This window comes from Ictidomys tridecemlineatus, chromosome 4, assembly GCF_052094955.1.
Source record: "Ictidomys tridecemlineatus isolate mIctTri1 chromosome 4, mIctTri1.hap1, whole genome shotgun sequence".
Lineage (NCBI taxonomy): Eukaryota > Metazoa > Chordata > Mammalia > Rodentia > Sciuridae > Ictidomys > Ictidomys tridecemlineatus.
The window spans coordinates 6,080,727-6,096,655 of record NC_135480.1 but is presented as its reverse complement, the minus strand read 5'-3'; the positions used below and the strand labels follow the sequence as shown (position 1 = coordinate 6,096,655).

Below are 15,929 nucleotides of genomic sequence, written 5' to 3'. Positions count from 1 at the left end.
TGGCTCAAGCGGTAGCGCGCTCGCCAGGCATGCGTGCGGCCCAGGTTCGATCCTCAGCACCACATACCAACAAAGATGTTGTGCCCGCTGAAAACTAAAAAATAAATATTAAAAAAATTACCTCTCACTCTCTCTTTAAAAAATAATAAGAATAATAATAATAGACAAAAGTGGAGACAAACTAAATGCCCATCAACTGATGAAAGGATTAACAGAATGGGGTATATCCATTCAATGGAATATTATTCAGTTGTTAAAAATTAAGTGCTGTTACTTGCTACAAAGTGGCTGAACCTTGAAAACATCCTCTGTGAAAGAGGATGGACACAAAAGGCCATGAGTTGTATGATTTCATTTCTGTGAAATGTCCAGAACAGGCAGATCCAGAGACAACTGATTACTGGTTGCCAAAGGCTGGGGAAAGGGGAAATAAGGAGTGGTTGCTGATGGGCACAGGGTTTCCTTTGTGGGTGAAAAAAATATTCTGGAATTAGTGAAGATGGTTATACAACATTGTGAATATGCTAAAAACCACTGAATTGTATGGGTTTTGTTTTTTGTTTTGTTTATTAAGGCTCGAGGTGCTGGGAATTGAACAAAGGGGCACTTTACCACTGAGCAACGATCCTTTTTATTTTGAGACAAGGTTCAAAGTTGCTGAGGCCTGCCTGGAACTTGCCATCCCGCCTCAGCCGTCTAGGTCACTGGAGGATACGTGTGGATCACTGTGCCTGGCTGAATTATACACTTTGAAAAAGAGTGAATTTTAGCCAGGTGTGATGGCACCTGCCTGAGCTGCCAGCTACTCAGGAGGCTGAGGCAGGAGCACCACTTGACCCCAGGAGCTGGAGACCAGACTGGGCAACACAGTGAGACTGCATTTCAATTACAGTACATGAATTTTACCTCAATGAAGTTATAAAATATATTTTTAAAAGTAATACATGCCAGAGCTTATTGAAAAGTTGGAATACTTGCAGAAATAAAAGGGTTTTACTTTTGCTTTTTAACTATCCAAGCAGCCTCTTTGCCCCATGACCTCAGGGGGCATTCTGGTAGAGAGGGAGATCCCTGCAGACAGAGAAGCATAGGGCTGGGTATTCTGGGATGCAGTGCCCTCCTTCATATGTATTTATTTAAAAATAGCAACGGAGCTGGGTCGTGATCAGTGGCAGAGCACTTGCTGTGCATGCGTGAGGCCCTGGCTCCATCCCCAGTGCCATGGGAGGGAAAAAAATCCACTCCTGTCTGCATTTCCGCTTTGGCTCTGTGCTCTACCATGTTACATTGTTTATGAATAAAACCTGGACCTGCCCAGACATGTACTTGAGAAAGGGAAAGACATTTCAATAACCTCTTCAGACAACCGTGGCCACTGCTCTTCAATGCTCCCCCAAATCAACAAAGTGCAAGGAATTCATGGTACTGTGGAACCTGGAAGCCTCAAACCTTTCCTGCTACGTGACATTAAAACCCAATGGCCTTTCTCGAGCTGTAAATGGGCCTTGTTCCCAGCATGATTTCGTGACCTGTGTGCTGGTCCTCTGGAGCACAAGGGCTCCCTGAAGCAGCTGGTCTTGAAGATGCTAGGTAACACTGTAGCAAAATATCACCTGTCATCAGAAGAGCCTCAAGTGCCAGGAAGCTGTCCAGCTCAGGACAATAGATCACGTTTCCCAAATTCTAAGCTGTGCCCAGAAGCTCCGCTTTTGCCTTTGGCTACAGTATCATTAGCTGTTTTCTTTGAAACAAGAGGCTCCAGAAGACTCATTTTCAAGAAGAATCTGGTCAGATACCCAAGGCTGAGTAACAGCAGATTCTTGTCAGTTGCTCTTTCAAGTAGAAACTGTGGTCCCTGAAAACCCAGCCAGTTCAGTGCGCAACTCACATGACCCACAGGTGCTTCTCCCGGTCCAGTACCTGGCTAAACCGGACACTCACTTCCTGTCATCACACAGAGGCTCAAGCAAGAACTAAGCAGGTGAATTAACACAATAAATTAGTTTTACTGCTTCGTTAAGGCCATTGTTAAGTGAAATGGAGAAGGGCTCCAGGCCACCAGGCAGTCGGTGCCACTGCCCCAATCCCAGTAAAGGCATCAACAGGTCTGCCACCACAGCCTTCGTCCCATGCTGGGAATGCCAGCACAGCGGAAAGGAAGGGAGCAGTCAGCACTGTAGGGAAAGTCTGTGACTCACAGACCACCTCCCCACCCCCCGAACTGGCCTGAGGGCCAGCAGGGCCCTGGGGCGTCTGCATTAAGACCCAGCTAGCCTGGGGTCTACAGAGCTGACCCTGTGAGCTGGGGGTGTGCTGGGTGGTGTGACCTGGTGCTCGCAGGTGGCCCACCACCTCTGAGTGGGGCAGGGCTGATGGCCTCAAAGGGCCGGGCAGTTTCCAAGCCTAACAGTGCTCTCTGTCCACACCACCTCCCATTCCGCTGACCTCGGCACCCAGTGGACTCCCAGTTCTCGGGTAGGCTTTCTGCTCCCACACTGCAGAAGGCCGGAGACCGTGAGCAGCCTAAAGGCAGGGAGAGGGTGGCGGAGCCCAGCATCTCCTGCTCTGGCCCACCTGCCCCCAGCCTCAGTCCACCCACTGGGCCCACTACATGGCCTGGGCCTGCAGATTCAGATTTGGCCCGCATTCCTGCCATCCAGCCCCCGAGTTCAACGTTAACCAAGGGTCTCCCCGACCTCCCTCACAGTTAAGGCCTCTCGGTCAGAAAGACCCCCTTCTCCCTGTGCCGCAGTTAGGAGCCCCACCGAGAAGCCACCAGCACAAGGCCCCTGGTTGGCTCAGAGTCCTGTCCTCCCAGAATATCCAATAAACAATTCGAGGTCTGGTGGGAACGGATTTCTCATAGACTGCTACAATTGCAGCCACAGTGAAGCTGCTTGGCCGGCAGTGGAACCAGAGAGGAGAACAAAGTGCTATTCAGGCCCCAGGGACAGACAATAGGCCCTTATCCTCCTTTCTGGTCCAGGCGCAAAGCTGCCAGCAATGGAGGGCTCCACGGGTAGCCCCCAGGCAGGGCTGCCCCTAAGTCTGTGAGGCCCCAGGCAAACTTTTTGAGGGGATCCATTTATACAAAAAAGTTGAGTCACTCAAAATTAGCTCCCCAGCACGATTCTGGCAGCCCATCTCACGGGGTCCCACTTTAAGAAACAACAGCGTCACTGGGAACCGGCCGGCACTTGGGGCCCCAAGTAACTCCACGGACATCTGTCATCCCTACATAGGATACAGGGATGAGAGCACCCAAACCACTGGAGGGGGACATTTGCTCCCAAAGTACAGCCTGGGGAGGGGCTACTCGTGCCTGGGCCTAAAGGTGTCCCTGGCCCTGAGAACACAGCCACCGTCATGGGTTTGAAGGGTTAGAGGACTGCCCTCAAGAATGGAAGCTAGGGGCAGGGGATGTGGCTCAAGCGGTAGCGCGCTCGCCTGGCATGCGTGCGGCCCGGGTTCGATCCTCAGCACCACATACCAACAAAGATGTTGTGTCCGCCGAGAACTAAAAAAAATATATATATATATATAAAAAATTCTCTCTCTCTCTCTCTCTCTCTCTCTCTCTCTCTCTCTCCCTCCTCCCTCACTCTCTCTTTAAAAAAAAAAAAAAAAAAGAATGGAAGCTAGGAACTCAAGGCGCACACCTTGGGGTTTTCAAGCCACCTGGGTAACCCAAAATCTCAGGGAACCCCAAATCTGCCAAGTCACCAGGCCTGTAAAGGCTCTTCCCCTGTGGCCTCTGCCTGCTGGGCTCCCACTGGATCTCAGGGAGGTTGGAGTTTCACACCCGATTCCAGCCAATGTCTCGAAGAGAAGCCAGGGGAAAGCACACAGGCTTGACCAGGAGGACGGAAGCGGCCAGGCCTGCAGAAAGCACTCGGCAAACAGGAGGCGAAAGCAAGCCACGGGCGGCAAAGGCTTTTAACCCAACTTTAAACAGGCCCTGCCCCCAGGGGACATTCTGCCACTAGCTGCAATGACACTACCAAGGCTGGCTAAAGGAGGTGCCATGTGGGGTTCCGGGTGGCACCACTGCTCAGCAGGTAAAGAATGCCAGCAACAAACCCCATCTGGAGGGCAGGAGGCTGCCTTGGCTCCTCCCACCCACTCCACCCACGGAGGGTGAGCTTGTGAGTCTCTGAAATGTGCCTAAGGTTGCTGTGTCCTGCCAAGATCCACACCCAGCCGCTGCCACTGCGCCACGCAGATAACTGCAGTGGGGGGAGGCTCCTCAGTCTCCTGCTGGGCCAAGGCCCTCCTGAGCGGCCGCCTCCTCCCCAGCACTGATCACAGCCGTAGCTGACCAGGACCTGGCCGCCACTGTCTCCTCTGATGACAGAGATCGCTGGGCCAACACTTCCTTGCTGTGTCGCTAGCAGGTAGCAGGGGGCCTGGAACTGGCCTAGAGCAAAGGCCTGAAGCTGAGGGCCAGCTGCAACCATTCCGTACACAGTGACCGCACTGAGACCAAGGGCTCTGACAGTGGAGGGCTGCGCAATGCCCACTCTCAGGGGAAACAACAGGGAGAGGGGCCATGGGCCTCAGCAGGCCTGGCAGGGACAGGTCCTCGGAGGCAGCAGGCCAGGCTTGAAGGCTCCCACTGCAAACCTAAAGTCTTGTGCTAAGGAATAGAGGGGGTAACAGGACAGAAGTTCTAGCCCCAACAAGCACACACTGGCAGGGACAGCCTGGTTCCAGGCCTCTGAGCGTCCAGTTTGGTGTCTCCCTTCCTCTTTCTCAACCCTTCCAGGGGCAGGCTGTGCTCACATCTTTCAGCATTTCGAGGTAAGTGCTCCTGGCACCGTTCTCTCCCTCACTGCTCTCCATACCCTCCACCCCCTTGGCTTTGACCTTCCTCTTCCTCGGCCCCCCAAATAAGCACACCAACTGCATTTCTCTGAGCCACTGATTTTGCTGGAACTCACCCTACCACTGGCGGGGCTTGGCAAGAGCAAATGACCTTTGTGCAGAGACGGATCTCCTCCCTGCTCTTCTGTCAATTCCAACTGGGTAAATAGTTATGGAACCAATAAAGCCTAAAGGGGGAAAAATATGGCATCACAGCCAATGCACAGGCAAAATACCTGGATCCCCTCCCTGGTCCTTTGTGACCTCTGGCAAGTCATCTTAACACAAGACCCCATCCTCCTCAGCGTGCACGCAGGCAGACTCTGCTTACCCAGAGGTCCACCACAGACTGGTATACATCTCCAGAGATGATCCTTACCTTTTCCTACGTGGGACAAAGGAGTTCAAGGGTGTAGAGTTGATAGGCCAAGAAAAGAGGTCAAGCCTGCAATTCCAGGACTAAGCTCCAAGAGAAACTGGAAGCAGGCCCAGGAGGACTGACCCTGTTCCCGAAGCCCATGTGTCAGTGGCTTGTACGTTGCCCTCAGGTTTGTCTGGGGCCTTGCCAAGCTAGATTTCAGCTTCAGAACGTCAAACACGTAAATCAACACATGGCTACTGGCCTGCAGGACACGAGAGTTGTGACAAGAGGGAACAGCCTAGAAACTGTTGGCACTCTGTACACTAAGGGAGAGCTTTGATTGGCCTGCTCTCGGGTGACCTGGAGCAAGAGACAAAACTCTGCCCAGCCTCGGCCTTCCAGGGCAGCAGCACTCACAGCCCACGCGGTGCTGAGCAGAGGGTCCTCCCAGGGCTGCCTGGGATGGTCCTGGAAGGGGACAAACTGCAGGTGGTCAGTTCTCCACTAGGTAAGCACTAGTCGCATGCCCAAGTCCATTCACTCACAGCAGGCTGTGGGCTCTCCAGGATAGGGGACAGGAGGGACAAAACCACAAGTGGAGTCCTCCTTTGTCCTCTCTAAGGAGTCTGTTAATGAGACGGCAAACAGCATTCTTCCCTCCACCCGAGGCTCCCAGGGAGGAAGGTAAACCACACCTCAGACCAACTCTGCTTCTAATGTTCTCTTTTTGGGGTGTGGCTGTGGAGGGGAGGGCAGAAGAATAAACAAAAGACTTCCCCAGTCCCTAAGCCACACGACCTCCAGATGTCCTCATCAAACTGGCCTCAGAGCAGAGGCAGCCCGGGAGTGGTCAGTGGCACCCCGAGCCTCTTCCTGGGAGGAAGTGCCCTTCTGCACAAAAAGAGACCAAGTGGCAGAAAAAAGAAGATGGACACTTCTGTTAGACCAAGCCCTTGAGCCTCCCTGCACCCAATAAACAGCAGGCGCCAGGAGGTCTCTGAAAAGAATCTTGCACCATTGTGGCACCTTGGGCCAAAGTGGACCACAAAGTGGACAGTGAGCTGTCTGGGTTGGTCTCAGAAGGTAAAACAAATAGAGAAAATGTTTCCTATTTGCAAACTGTCCCTTCACTCGCATTCTAAAGAGGGCTCCGTGGGGCCCAGGGTGGCACTGTGTGCTGACCTCCGGGCACCACAAGCCAAGCAAGAATGGGAAGCCTTGGCTGGTGGGGACAGAGTAATGACAACAGTGGAGTGGGCCCCAAGCCAGAGGCAACAAATGGACCAAGTGGGCGGGTCTGTGCCAGGAATACCAAATGCACAGCAAGGGAGGGGGCAACGCTGACAAAAGTCTGAGGTGGCGACCAGGAGCCTGGTCCAGGCAGCCCCTCTGCACAATTCAGAACTCCATCAGGCCTTAGCTCTTTGGGAAGAGACGTAGGCCTAAGAGGGCGACCGGGGCTCTGAAATGGCACCCAGTCAGAGGCACATCCGTGGCAAATGACAGATCTCGGTCTCAGATGACAGAAGCTTGACAACGTAGGTTTGCACAGTCCCAGCACAAAGTACCCGCTGACCGAACACCAGAAGGAACCACGCAGTGAGGCTGGCTCCGGCTGAAGTAATCAAATCAGCAGCAACAGAAGACTGTGAGTAAGGGACGTGGGTGACCCAGAACGTCCCACGCCTCTTGCTGGATACAGAGGAAGGGGACGGGAGGAGGAGGAGGGAGAGGAGGAGGGAGAGTGGCCGTGTATTCTCAGACCCCAGGCCCCAACAATCCAAAGCCCAGCTGGCCTAGGGGAGCCTCCGCCCCTCCTCAGAACCAGGAGAGTTCCCGCAGCGCCCGCAGCCTCCCCCGGGCAACAGAAGTGTCCATCTTCTTTTTTCTGCCACTAGCCCCTGCCTAACAGCTGGAGAGGAAGGAGGCCCCAAGCACAGAGTCAATTTTGGAAGGAAGCCCAGATCTCACAATAGGGGACTGGGACAAGCACAGGGGGCAGGAGAATTTCAGCCTGAGCCTAAACCCAGATACAGGGGCTGCCCGCGGAAGGCCCGCCTCCTGGGGACCTATGTGGAGCTTCCCAGAGGAGGCAAAAGACCCATCCACCCCAAGACCTCGCATCCTCCCCTGGGCAGCCTCACCCCTTCGCCTCCCTCCTTCCATGGGGTCAGAGCCCTGACCTCCTCCTGGATCCAATTTTAATTTGTTCAATGCACAGAAACACAGGTGAGTGCAGTGCACATGTGGCCAAGGACAAGAAGCCTCCCTGACCCCAGTGGGCTGCAGGACTGGCCCTGTGCTCACACTCGTCTCCTCTGCACCGAGGAAGGCAGCCCGCTCCCACTCAAGCAGCGAGAGTTTGCAAACAACCCTCAAAACCCAGCTGCCTCCGAAAACAACCTTCTCCTTAGGTTTCTGCAAACCCTCGAGCAGGATTATCTTGATCTTCGCTAGAGCCTTAAGCAGCAGCTTCCAGAGAGGGAATAACAGCAAAGGGAGGACAGAGGCCAAGGATCCTTTGGAAAATAGATGAGAACCAAGATGCCTGAGCAAAGAACCTGCTCCCGGACCCCAGGCATCGCATCAGACGCTACTGCGGTGGGAAAAAATGAAAGGGAGCTGCAGGATTTGCAAAGGACACAAGCACAGAAATGAGAGCAAGAAAACCTGGCATCACTCAGGGAACAGAGAACTCCAGCAGGCGAGCTGAGAGGTGTTCTTCTGGGGCAGTGGCGGGAAGGCGGAGGACCTGGGTGCGGGCACAGGGGCGGAGTCTGGGCGACCTCGGGCAAGTAGCTCCCTGCTTGAAGTCTCAGTTTCCTCGAGGTGACACCTTTTACTTTCAGGATGATTATAACAAAACAGAGATGACATGTAAAGAGACCCCAGGGGACCAGAACAAACTTAGCGGCTGTCAGTATTTCTCGCTGTCATAATTATTTTTCTGTTGTATTCTTTTACATATATTTAGTTCTAAATGTGGAAAAACCGACCAGCGGGTAGAAACCCACCCAAGAACTCTGATCTCATTCTCCCCACACTCTGGGACTATTCCAGAATTTCAAAGTGACAAGGGTGGACAGAGAAAGCTATTGGGAGGTGGTGGGACCGTAAGGAGTTGGGGCTAGTGGAGGGAAGTCAGGACACGGGAGCATGCCCTTGAAGGCGACATAGGGATCGCCCTCCTCCACTCCCGGCTGCCCAGCTACCCCAAGGTGAACAGCTCCACCGTCGTGTGCTCCTGCCACGATGTTCCGTGCCACCACAGGGCCAAAAGCAGTGCAGTGCACCACCCCTGGAGAGACCCCAAGATCATCAGCCAAAACAAGCCGGTTATCTCACTCTGTCACAGTGATGGCAAGCCCACACAGCCGCCCTTCTCGTTCACAGGGGCTCCTGCCTCAGCCCTTCGCTTGTGAAACAGGGAAAACAAGGCCACCGACTTCCTAAACGCAATTCCCTGTTCTGTGAGTGAGCTCGGATCCCTCTGCATGAAGCCCACCCAGCATCTCCTACTTCAGAACAGACTTTCTGAAGAAGTCGGGGGCTTCTGAGCAGTCTCAATCTCAATCAGAGGGAGAAGTGGGAAAGAGGCTTTGGAACCTGAAGTCTAAACCAACAGAATCATGACGAGAATGGAGACAAAGCTGCAGACAGACGTACTTCCCTTCCACAGATGACCGCCCATGACGACGGAGCCACCCAGGGTCAGCAGGGCAAGAAGAGCAGCGAGCCCAGCCTCACAGAAGCGCAAGCCCAACTTCAGCACGAAGCAAGCGCCGGGTCTTCCCCAGCTCCGTCCTTTCAGACACGGGCCGAGTGGTTCATCACCCAGGAAGAGGCCAGCCCCCCAGGAGCTTCGCCACCGCCCAGGAGGCCGTCTGACGAAAACGTCATACCTGGCTTTAACCCTGATCCAAGGAACTGTCTCGGCCCAGTTTGCTGTTAGCTATCAAGGGGCTTTCTGATAAGGACACAGAGGGTCTGGGACCATCTTTATTCTTGGAAGAACCACTCCAGAGAGGAAAGGGAGGCCCACCTTTGCCCCCACGTCCCACCTGGAGGTGCACTGGGCAGTGAATCTGCAGGGAAAGGGGGCCAGGCGGAGGCAGCAGCCCAGAGGCCACCAGGGAGCTGTGGTGCACAACCAGGTGGAGGAAGAGTCTCCGGAGTCGACACCTTCCTTTCTGCAAAAGAGCTACGTAATAAGCGAGAGTTTTAAATGGGTCACGGAAAAGCACAGAGCTCCGCGATGTCAGAAAATCTTGAGACAAAAATTTGGGGAAAAAAAAAAAGTTAGGAATTAAAGTGGACTTGGCAGAACAAATAACAAGCACTCTATTCCTCCTCTTTATTTGCAAACGGGATAGACACAATCTTTGAACAGAAGGACAATGGCATCCTGGGCTCCTATCTTGGAGAAAGCATCTAGGAAGCCATTTGGCAGAAATGATGAAAGTTAAGCAAACTCAAGGCACAGAGAAGATAAAAGATGCAGCAGATAAATAGGAAGCAGGTTTCTCCCTTTGCAGACCTAGAATTACCGGGAGACCTCTGAAAAATAAAGATCCCCATCTAGCAGCCTAGTATCTGAATCTTTTCCCAGTTAGCAGATACTACCTTTGAGATCATGAAAGATAAGCAAGCTATTTTCTATCTAGAAAAACTGTACCACAGCTTACAAATGTAAAATGGACAGCTCTTACTAAAAAGCAGATAATTTAAGGAATATTATCTTTTGAAACAATCTGGAGCAATACGTAATTATAGTTAACCTGCAATTTGTCCACATTAATAAAATGGGAACAGCAAGCATAGATAATTCAATAAATACATTTAAAGAGAACTTCTGAAATGCCTGGCATAGCGTAGGAAGCAGAATTTCTTTAAAACTGTGTTAAACCTGGAAAGCAAGGTTGCTGTGGCCTGGATCTTGAACATTCCCCAAAGGCTCATGTGCTGACGACTCGGTTGTCACCCTTAGGCCTTGCTGGGGGTGAAGGAACCTTTGGGGGTATGTCCTGGGAGGGGATATTGAGTCTTCAGGCCCAGCCCTCCATATATATCTATCTATCTATCTCTCTCTCTCTCTCTCTCTCTCTCTCTCTCTCTCTCCCTCTCTCTCTCTCTCTCTCTCCTCCCTGCCAGGATGTCCTGTGCTGCCTCAGGCCCCAAGCAACCATTAACTGAAACCTCTGACACAAAAGCCAAAATACACCTTTCCTCCTTCAATCTGACTTTGTCAAGAATTTGTCACAGCAACAGAAATGTGACACAAAGCCTTATGATGATACAAAATCCTGGAATTCTATTAGTGTGAACAAATTACAGGTTAACTATAATTATGTATTGTTTCAGATTCCTTAAATTATCTGCTTTTTGGTGAGAGCCGTCCATTTTACACTTGTAAGGGTGCTAGTCAGCTTTCCATCACCGTGACAAAATACCTGAGAAAAGCAACTTAAAGGACGAAAGGTTTCTTTTGGCTCAGTTTCAGATGTTTCATTCCACGGTTCTTTGTCTCTATTACCACAGGCTATGGTGAGGCACAGCATCACGGGGGAGGCAGCAAGGAGAGCAGAGCTGCTCACGTCATGGCCAGGAGCAGTGGGCGGGAAGGTGTCCAGGCATGAAGCACACCCTTCCAAGGCATGCCTCCGATGACCCCAACTCCTAGCTCCCACCAGTAGCACCACCAGCTGGGGACCAAGAGGACTTCAACACAAGAGGCTCTGGGTACATTCCAGGCTCAAACAGTAACATAACCAAGCACTCAAACAACCTCAGTAAGTCAGTATGACCACGGGCAGGGGACAATGAAAGCCGTTTGGCACATGAGTCTGAAAATGCCCATATTCTAATTCCAAAATGCACAGGTCCACAGACAAAGAGCAGGAAGGCACAGCAAGCAGAGGTCAATCCTGGTTACTTTCATTAAATGTTTTCTTTGGCCATTGGAACCATTTTAACAGACGGTTCAGTGAGTGTTGGTCTATCTGTGACTTTGTGCAACCATCACCACTGATTCCAGGACATTTCACCATCCACAACAAACCTCGCCACGTCAGTGGCCCCTAGTGGTCTACTGCGACCACTGATCTGCTCTCCAGCTCTCTGGATCCGCCTATTCTGGACAGTGCGCAGGACCTCATACAGCACGTGTCTTCTGTGCCTGGCTTCTCTCAGCACGCTTTCACAGTTCATCTATGTCTATCACCTGTCAAGGCTTCATTCCTTTTTATGGCTGAATAATATTCTATTTGTTTGTTTTTGTTTTTTTATACTAGGTTTGAACCTGGGGTACTTTACCACTGAGCTTCATCCCTTTTTATCTTTTATTTTGAGACAGGGTCTCACTAAGTTGCTTAGGGCCTCGCTAAATTACAGAGGCTGGCCTCAAACTTGCAATCCTCCTGCCTCAGCCTCGGAAGATGCTGGGATTACAGGCCTGGCCCATTCATCTGTTGATGAACATTGTGCTATTTCCATTTTGGGGCTATTATGAATCATGCTGCCATGAACATTTATAAATATATCACACTTTATTCCTTTAGGGAAGTTTTGGGAATTGAACCCAGGCCTTGTGCATGATGCTTGACCATCCAGATTAATTTACGCAGTGAGGTTTGAGGAGTCAAGGACTCAAATCCAACAGATTGACTCTACAGTGTAACTCCCAATCATGTCATTTAGATCTAGATGACCCCCAAAGGCCTATGTATTAGGACTGGTCCCCAGCACCAAGGAACAATGAGAGGTGGTGGAACTTTTAGGGAGTGGGGCCTGGTAAAAGGCTTTAGGTCCCCGGGGGCATGTCCCCGAAGGGCACTGTGCAAACCCAGCCCTTTTTCCTCCTGTCTCTCTGGCCCCAGGCCAGGAGGTGAGTAGACTTCCTCCACCACGCCCTGCAGGTAGGAGGTGCTGCCTTGCCACAGGCCAAAAGCATTGGGCCAACCAGTAGTGAATGGAAAGCTCTAAAACTGAGCAGAATAAATCTTTTCTCTGTATAAGTTGATTTGCCTCTGGTATTTGTTTCAGTAAGGGAAAGCGACCTCACACACACACTTTGTCCTCCTGTGGCCCGGAAGGTGCACAGCACCACCGCTGCCAGGCTGGAGCTGGCAAAGTCAGGGAGGACACCTGCTCACCCCCAGAGGGCTTTCAGTGAAGACTCCGTGTTCCTGCAAAACACACAAGGATAGAGGGTGGCAGGAAGGAGGAGACCAGGCCCAGGAAAGCAAGAAAGAAGGACCAAGAGAAGGAAGAGGCACGTGTTCCTGAAGACAAAAGGGAAACAGCCAAGATGGCAAGAAAGCAAACCTGAGGGAGCGCAGCTGCCCCTCCATCTCCCCGCAGGAGCAAGAGGACGCCTCTGGAAAGGGTCAGTCGAAAGGGTCAGTCGGCGGCCTCTGCTGTGCTGCTCTTACAGCCTAAGGCCCACCAGCTTCAGAAGGTGACTTGCGGCCATTGTGGCCACCCCCCAAGAGCAAGAGAAAGCGAGGCGCGTAGCAGAGGGCCAGGCTGACGGCGCCCCGGAGCCTCAGTGAGGCCCCTAAAAACCGCACACTGCGACCTGGGCGGGTGCAGGAAGGACCTCTGTCTAGACCCAGGGCTGCAGGGCGTCCAGTTCAGCTTCAGGATCCCAACAGTCAGTTGGAAATAAAGGTCCTTTTTTTTATTATTATTAAGGAAAAAATAAATAATTGTAAAAATGAATCTCTGTCTAAAATGGCCCAGTGTTACACGACAAGCACAGCGCGGGGGACTGACATGAAAGGCACAGAAGAGAACAAAGACCCCCTCAGAGCACAGGGCGGAGCCTCTGGAGACCCAGGAAGGCCTCGGGGTGCCCCTGGACAGAGTGAAAAAGGGGAGAGGAGCCCCCGCAGACCGACCGAGGGGCGCTGAGCAACAGAGGAAGCCTGCCCGAGGCCAAGCGCCCCAGCAGACAGGACAGGTCAGAAAGGGACGGCTGCAGCTGCTGAGCTAGAAGGCAACTCTCAGGAACAAGCGATAAAAATTAAAGATCTGGGCTGGGGACCAGCTCCGCGGTTGGGGGCTTGCATCGTGCCTGGGCGGCTCAGGGTTCCTTCCCGGCACTGCAAAACATAAATAAAAAGTTTCCCCAAATCCATATGGAGAAAGTAGAGGGTAGAGAAAAGGATTACAGGAAAAAGAAACAGCTTTTTGGAAGAAACCTTTTTAAAGTAATCGTGAACAAGGTGGAGCTCTACAAGACGTGCCCGCTGTCGGGAAGAATTCTCGCCTGCTGGGGAACACCTGAGTACCTGCGGTCACCTGGCCTCCCTCCTCAGGGAAGCCTGGGGAAGCCACTCCTGGAACTGAGCTTGTGGCCAAGGGGAGCTCAGGCACGTAAGGGGCTGCACCTGTGCCATGGGCGGGTCCTCTGAACTGTGGCCACTGTGCCCGAAAGAGACCTCACACACAAGACCTGAGGCAGTAAAAAGCAGGACAAAAAGACAATCTGGAAGTAGGTTAAGGAAAAAAAAAAAAGGCAGCCTTCGCAGCGTCCTCACAGAGGGAGTAAAGCACAAACACTTTTCAAAACCAAGAATCAGGCCAGCCTGAGATGAGCACTACCAAGATGGAGGTGGTACGGCAGAGAACATTAGGTTTCACAGTCTACCCAGGAGTGAAAAAACGTGAGCATCAATTATGGAATTTCAGAAATCAAAAGGCTAAAACAGCAAAGTATTTGGCAAAAGCACTAGCAGGAATCTGCAACCAGGGCCGAAGAGGAGCAGGACCTGAAAACACGAGACACGGGCTCAGGGTCTCCGCACGATGTTCCTGCTACCGAAGCACCCCTCCCCACGGGCAAGGCCAGGGAGCATCTGGCCCCCAGGCAAACCCAGATGCTCGACTCAGAGTTGACCTCAGCTCTTCAAAACCAGGGACAAGACCCAGGAACTCTGAAGTGGTCTTCTGGGACAAACCAGTGTCACCTGAGTTTGAAAGAGTGACCAGACCTCCAGGCCCCATGTTACAGCAGTTCAGTTGGCAAGAGTCGGGGAGGGGGCAAAAGTGCATCCATCACTGCAGTGGGCCAGGCACCCTGCCCAGCAGTGAAACCGAAGACCCCCGAGAATGGGAACCAAACCTAGGGACACCTCAGAGCACTATGTGGAAGGGAAGTGAGTTCTCCAGCTGGGCAAAATCACGTGACCACCCATCCCTCCCATGAAAATATCTAAAAATACCGGATAAACCATGTGTATGTATAAATAAATAAACAATGTGTGTGTGTGTGCGCGCGCGCGCGTGCACACACACACACACACACACACACACACACACACGAGTTGGCAAAATTTAAGGAACACTCAGGCCAAAATCTAAGAGGAAGCAGAAACCCAATATTATAGCTTGGACCTGGGACGTCCCCCAGAGGTTCATGTGCTGAAAGCCTGGTGCCCTCGCAGCAGTGTTCGAAGGCAGGGCTGCTGGGAAGTGACTGGGTGACAAGGGCTTTGACAGGTGGATGAATCCACTGAAGGGTTTATGGTGCAATAGACAATTGGAAGCTGGCGGGGATCTTGGAGGCCCTGCTCCCTGGTCCCCGCCACAACCTCTGCTTCCCAGCTGCTGCGAGGCGAGCAGCTTTGCCCCACCAGACCCTTCCACCATGATGTGCGGCCCCACCATAGGCCCAGAAGCCAGGGATCCAGCCCAGCATGGACTGAAGCTCTGAAACAGTGAGACAAAAGAAATCTCTCTCCTCTGTTTTTCTCCGGTATTTTATCAGTGTTGAAAAGCTAACCAACACCCCCAGAGAGGTAAGGAAGCACTTTTTATTCTGAGGGAATTTACAGAACCAAGCAAGACTGAATCAGCTTTCAAAGCTTTAAAGGGCACAGGGCCCCAGCCCAGAGCCCAAGGTAAAAATCTAAGGAGATCTTACACCAGTGGAATCTGAGACCTCTGGTAAGAGTGAACCAGAAAGAAACCTGATCTATCTCCTCCCATCCCAGAAAACTGCCTGCAAGAAAAATAAACTGAGTTGATCTTTGTCACTGAGCAGATGGGTAAACAAAGAAAAAACTCACCCCAAGAAGTCGTGATCACAAGACTGCCCTACTACAGACTTTCAGTCCAAATTCCCACCCCTGGGTGACCCGAAAACACTCAGTGCTTGTATTGCCAGTGCAAGAAGAGTCCGGCCACGCGGGGAGAGAGTCTGGCAGAACCTGGAGGAGCCAGAAGTGCCAGCGATTCCACACTCGCTTACACCTTGGAGAAACGCTTGCTCACGTGCGCCAGGAGCCATGGACAAGAATGTTCCCAGTCATTCCTTCCCAAGAGTCAAGGTGAAAGCCCACAGGCTTCTCAGCAAGAGGAAGGCTACACACACCGGGCGCAGGTGGGCTCCACGGCAGTGAAAATGAACGGGGCTACGGTGCCCTCCAGGGCGAGTCTCCACTGGAATGGGAAGTCACAGAAGTCAGCAGAGTGGTCCCATGTCTAGGAAATCCAAAAAGAACAAAATTAAGGGCTGGGGATGTGGCTCAAGCGGTAGTGCGCTCGCCTGACACGCATGGGGCGCTGGGTTCGATCCTCAGCACCACATACAAACAAAGATGTTGTGTCCACCAAAAACTAAAAAATAAATATTAAAAAAAGAGCAAAAATAACTAATAAATTATTTCGAGATGGGTCATAGATGGAAAACCATGAAGCACAT

At 52.0% G+C, this 15,929-nt stretch overlaps 1 protein-coding gene across 6 annotated transcripts in view; it reads right to left on the bottom strand.

Moving 5' to 3' along the window:
* The window catches only part of Pc (pyruvate carboxylase), a 114,749-nt gene that overhangs the window by 78,077 nt on the left and 20,743 nt on the right, over positions 1–15,929 (bottom strand). For 2 of the 6 annotated variants that reach the window (XM_040284041.2, XM_078045529.1), the window contains exon 2: positions 15,600–15,709. The exons of 3 other annotated variants lie outside the window; for them this stretch is intronic. The gene's annotated coding sequence lies outside the window, so the exon portion shown is untranslated. Of the gene's footprint in view, positions 1–15,294; positions 15,452–15,599; positions 15,710–15,929 lie in introns of those variants that run through there. One more of the 6 variants, XM_040284044.2, reaches the window with a different exon arrangement.